This window comes from Amblyomma mixtum, chromosome 9 (assembly GCF_055824585.1).
Source record: "Amblyomma mixtum isolate Tamu chromosome 9, ASM5582458v1, whole genome shotgun sequence".
Taxonomy (NCBI): Eukaryota; Metazoa; Arthropoda; class Arachnida; order Ixodida; family Ixodidae; genus Amblyomma; species Amblyomma mixtum.
In genome coordinates, this window is record NC_143020.1 from 3,377,190 (window position 1) to 3,382,460 (window position 5,271).

The following is a 5,271-nucleotide window of genomic DNA, read 5'->3' on the forward strand; positions in this document are numbered from 1 at the left end:
AGAGCCAATGCATGGCGCCAAATTGAAAACAAAGCGAGGTGGCGCGATGTTTGAAAACTCAAATGGGCAATTGGTTGAACTCGGTTAAGTAAAACAATTAATTGTGGTATTGTGGTATTAATTGCAATGTAGGGGCCGAGGGGCACGTCAAGCCAAAATTTCTGTTTTTTTCCCCTCGGCCCTCACCATGTGTACATGAGAAAATAAATTGAAATTGAAATTGAAAAATTGATAAAGTATCTTTAAGTGATCGATAAGTCAGCCATAATTGGTCGATAAGTGATCGTCAGAACAACCAGAGACGTCAATATAGTATGTTGACGTTCTGCTTTCGCATTGCTCTAATGTGGGTCTCCCAAGTGATCTAAAAGTTGTTTTGAACCCTGCCGACCTCAACATCGGTCCCCGACACAATTTCGTATAATGAAGCTAGTAAGGCTCCCGACTTAGCATGCGGAGTACCATAGTAGCGAAAAATGACGGGTCATACTCCGCCAGGGCAAAGTTTGAAAGTGCATGGTAGCATGCTACTTCACCTCTGTAGTAGATGACGAATTTCGGCAAGAGAGAGAGAGAATAAACTTTACTAATGGAGTCTTTGAAGAGGAAGGCTCCCGTCTGGCGCAGGTGGGCTACTGTGCGCCTGGTGGCCTCGATTTCTTGGAGCTAGGCGACCTGGTAAGCTCTCTCTGTGAGCAACATTTCTTGCCACAGGTACGAGGTGCCCAGCGCTGTCTCCCCTTCCTCATCTGTGGTTATTCCGCTGAAAGGGATCTTACTGTGGGCCCACATGATGTGGTTAAGGTTAGCAAACGCTCCGCAGCTTTTTATTTTGCAGAGTATATATCTGAATGAATTTTGGCTAGTATTGCGGGGCAAGGGAATGTGTGCGTTTGGAGCTGCCTAAGAGTGGTTGCTTGCTCTTGCGTGAGCGTGGGGTTGGGAGGGGGATATTCCTAACTGGTCCTTTGATAGAAAGTCGCGATTTCACTAAAACTCAGTAGATGGTCCTTCGCTGAGCTGGCCGCGTGGTTTGGGAACCTGTCTGGTCCTGCCCAGATAGTTCTCGGGCTATGTAGTTGACCTTTTCGTTTCCTAGGAGGCCTGAGTGTGTGGGGGTACATATTATTTTGATTCGAGCTTCTGGGCAGTATTTGCTAATTAGGTTTACAGCCGGGGGATGTAGTCTGCCTTTTATGAAGTTATTTATCGCAGTTTTTGAGCCGCTAATATGGTATTTTCCTGCGAAACCTTTATGCACATGGCGTATGCTATTGCTGCTTCTTCTGCTTCTTCCGGACTTTTCACTGGTATGGCCGCAGCTGCTATGTATTATTCTCCTTTGGGGTCAGAATCGTGGCAAGATCAGGCCGTCGAGCGTAATCTCTGCGGTCTTGGATTTTCCGAGCATCATCACCTGGAGTATGGCACTCCATGAGTTCTGACTCGTAAGTGTTCTTTAGCTCTTCCGGAGACGCAGCTGGGTGTACATCGTGGATTACGTCGTGTACATCTCCAGGAGCCGCCACATGCGCGTTTACATCGTGAGCCTTTCGGATGAATTTGAGTCGAGTGGAGAAGAAGACGAGGAGCGCTGCGAACAGCAGCTTCTCTTGATCGAGGTCATCATCATCTTGATCGAGCTCCTGCTTTTTCAAAATAATTTGTGCTTCTGTGGCCTTCAAGGCAACCTCGCCGTCCCAGGCGATGGCGGATGACCCGCCGCCTCTGCTGCCTTCTGTGGTTAGCAGTGTGAACCGCACAGATCAACCTGGATGCAGTATGGATCTCCCCTCAGAGCTCCCGGGGTCGTCTAGTTTCTCCGACTCGGATGACATAGAGTTCGACGGTGGCTACACCGAGATTGTGAGTCGGCGCCTGAAGAGGAAGCTTTCCAAAACCCCGACTGAGTGTGGGCCCAGTGTGCGTACGAAGCGGGCTAACAAGTCCATTGTGACCACGAAGATGCCTAACCAACACAGTGTGAGCAAGAAGACTGCTAACGAGGCCAATGTAAGTGAGCAATCTCTCACTTACACAATTTCATACATGCCTGTTGAGGATTTAGAGAATCTCAACTCCATCAACAGGCAGACTTTGACTCTTCTTCTTGAACGACTGGTTCCGGGCCAAGTCAAAGGAGTGCTTATTAATGCAAGAAGGAATATCCTCTCGATGTCTCTAGCCAGGCCACCCTGGAGAAGTTGAAGACCGTGTCTGCCCTTGGCAACATACGAGTCCGCTCGTTCTTCGCTCATGGACTTAACACTACTGCTGGTGTGATTTCTGACGTGGACATAGAGATCAAGGATATGGACTTGGTGCAACTGCTATCAAGTTCTGTTCGCATAACTGACATCCACCGTTTCGGCCAATCACGGTGTGTCAAACTAGTGTTTGAGGGTACTACTTTACCATCCCATGTGAAAGTGGGTTTTGTGAGGCACCCAGTGCGTCCTTATGTGCCCCGACCGGTGCAGCGCCGAAAATGCCAGAAGATTGGACATGTAAGTGCTGCGTGTACGAGCACTAAAGCATGTCCGCTTTGTGGTGGCGTGCACGAGGGACCTACATGTGCGATTGAGCCTCCAGTTTGTGCCAACTGCAAAGGTCCTCATGAGGCAACGTCTAGGGAATGTCCGAAGGTGAAAACAGAGATGAAGATCTTGAAGAAAATGGTGAGAGACCATTCTACTCACCGAGAAGCAGCAATCGCGGTACGTCGCTCCAGGAGGAGGACACGAAACCGGCAGAAGAAATTGAGCTCAGTAAATGACGTGTCAATACATCAGGAGGACCGAGACCGCTCTGCCGCGCAGAAGCCACCGCCTCCAGCTCCGCAAGAGCCAAGACTGTCAACCACCCAGGAGGACTCCGCAGAGTGGCCACCTCTACCATCGCGTACTGTAAGCTCTGTGACACGTCCGCCTGTGCGTCCGCCGGATGTGTCTACAACAGATGATCAAATCAGGGCGATGCTGAAACAGCTGATAGGCACCTTACGGCTGATAATTGCTGGAGTGGACACGCCAATTGCTAAGGCTGCTGTCCAAATTCTAGACGCTATTGAACCGGTGCTTGCCACCCTTTAATAGCAGTCAAAAATTATGGCTCTACCGTCGTCAGCACCCTCACTACAGGAGAGAATCTCTCGATCGGCAGTATTACAATGGAATGCTCGAGGTCTGCGAGGCCGCCTAGCAGATTTCAGGCAGAGGATTTTGAAGTACCGATTTCCAGTGCTTGTAATATGTGAGCCTAATATCACATCTCCTTTTCGACTGTCCGGTTATGAAAGTTTCCTCTCTGAAGCGGCTGGGCATTTGAGCAAGGTACTACTATGCATCCGTCGTGACCTCACTTACATTCGGCATCAAATTCCTGGGGGCAGTAGCAACGAGTATGTTGCAATCACTGTGACTCTGAATGGGCGCACAATCTCTATTATAGGTGGCTACATACCACCAAGGGGTCGATTTGATGCCCTACGACTACAATCGCTACTCGACAGCGTTTCGGAGCCCCATATAATAGTAGGAGATTTCAATGCGCATCACCACGGCTGGGGAAGCGCCATTACGAACGTTCGAGGACGGGATATCGCCACGTTCATGGACAATGCAGGTCTTGTTTTGCTCAATGATGGCGCGCCGACATTTCTACAAGGGACTACCTACAGCAGCTGCCTGGACCTTGCATTTGTATCCAGGCGCCTCTCATCGTTCGCAACGTGGTGTGCTGATATTGAAACTTATGGAAGTGACCACATACCAACGTATGTGCAGCTACGGTGGTTTCACCGTCTTCCAAATGCCAAAATACGTTGCACCGACTGGAGTGCTTTCCGCATTGCTCTAGAAGAAACCTGTGGTAACCTCGCTGAACCAACAGATGTGGAACAGCGTATTATTTCGGCCATGCAAGATACAACGCGCAACATCTCAGCGCCTAATTCCACAGCTCCAGTGGATGTGATCTACGCGCAGCTTCGGGCGATTCGTCGGCGCGCAGAAAGAAAATACCGGAGGACAAAGGATGTCTCGGATCTCCGGGCCTCTCGACATGCCCAGAAGCTAATACAGCGCTATTTGGAGAACCTAGGCAAACAACGGTGGCGGTCATTTTGCAGCAGATTGGATCCCCGCAAACCACTCTCCAAAATCTGGCACGTCGTTCGAGCACTGCCGACATTTCCCCAGCAGAAACACCCTTTCCGTGCATTGGCACTTTATGAAAGACTGCAAGAACTAGAGGTGGCAGAGGATTTCTGTTCGAGAATTGCCGGAAGCGCTTCTTCACCTCGGCAGCATCGATGTGCTACCCCCACGATGGACGATCGACTGGACATCCCCTGTGAGTGAGCAGCCGGTTTCCTGTAGGGCGATTATGTCTTAAGGATAGGTGCAATTTGTGATGTGTTGTTTAAGAAGACCCTGCTTTCGGCGGATTCCACGGCAGTTCCACTGCCATCTTTCGAGGGTTTCCAACTTGACCCAGCTTTTACGGTTTTGAACAAATACAAGGCAGCGCAAGGAGACGCGGACTAGACGAGACAACAAGGACGGCGCACGGTTGCTCGCCATACTGAGATGGCCTGTTATAGGTTTTTACACTGGATTACATGGCTGTATTATACTAGGCGCTCTCTATCCTTGCGCGTCTCGTCTTCGATGTTGGAGATGAGGTTCCTAAGATTCGTCAATGCATTGTTAACAGCCGCCATGGCAGTTGTAAATTCCTGCCACCCTATAGTTGTCGCCCGATCTTGATCTGTTTGTGGGTTAGTGTTGTTATGCCTTATTCTTTGGGCCTTTAGTTCGTCTATGAGATCGTTTAGTTTCTGTCTCAGCTGAGCGTTTTCTGTCCTGAGCGTCTGAATTATTTGTCTTAGATCTTGAGCTTCCTTGTTAGATTGCCCATTAGCGTTGTTACCTATCACTGTTGTCGGTGTGTTCGTGTTTTTTGGAGCAGTGGGAGAGGTAGGGAAAAGATACTCTTTCCAGGTCACCCTGGTTTCTTCTTTTTTTGCTGTGGTATTTTTCTGCTGCTGCTTCTTTTTGGATTCCGTACCGTCCCGGGTCCTGTACGGCGATCTCGACTTTGCTCCTGATGTTGATGCCGATCTCGACTCGGATCTCGAACTGGAGTCCTCGCTGAACCATGGTTTCCGGGCCCGGCTGCGTACGCCATTTTCTCAGCCGCCTGGTTCCTCTTTTTTTCTCGTCCGTGGTTTCGTTTTCCTGAGGCGTTCCTTGCACTCCTTTGCCCCTG

At 49.7% G+C, this 5,271-nt stretch overlaps 1 pseudogene; it reads left to right on the plus strand.

The window, feature by feature from the left end:
* The first annotated feature begins 657 nt into the window (after positions 1-657).
* LOC149328091 (uncharacterized) lies at positions 658-4,904 on the plus strand (annotated as a pseudogene).
* The last annotated feature ends 367 nt before the right edge of the window (positions 4,905-5,271 follow it).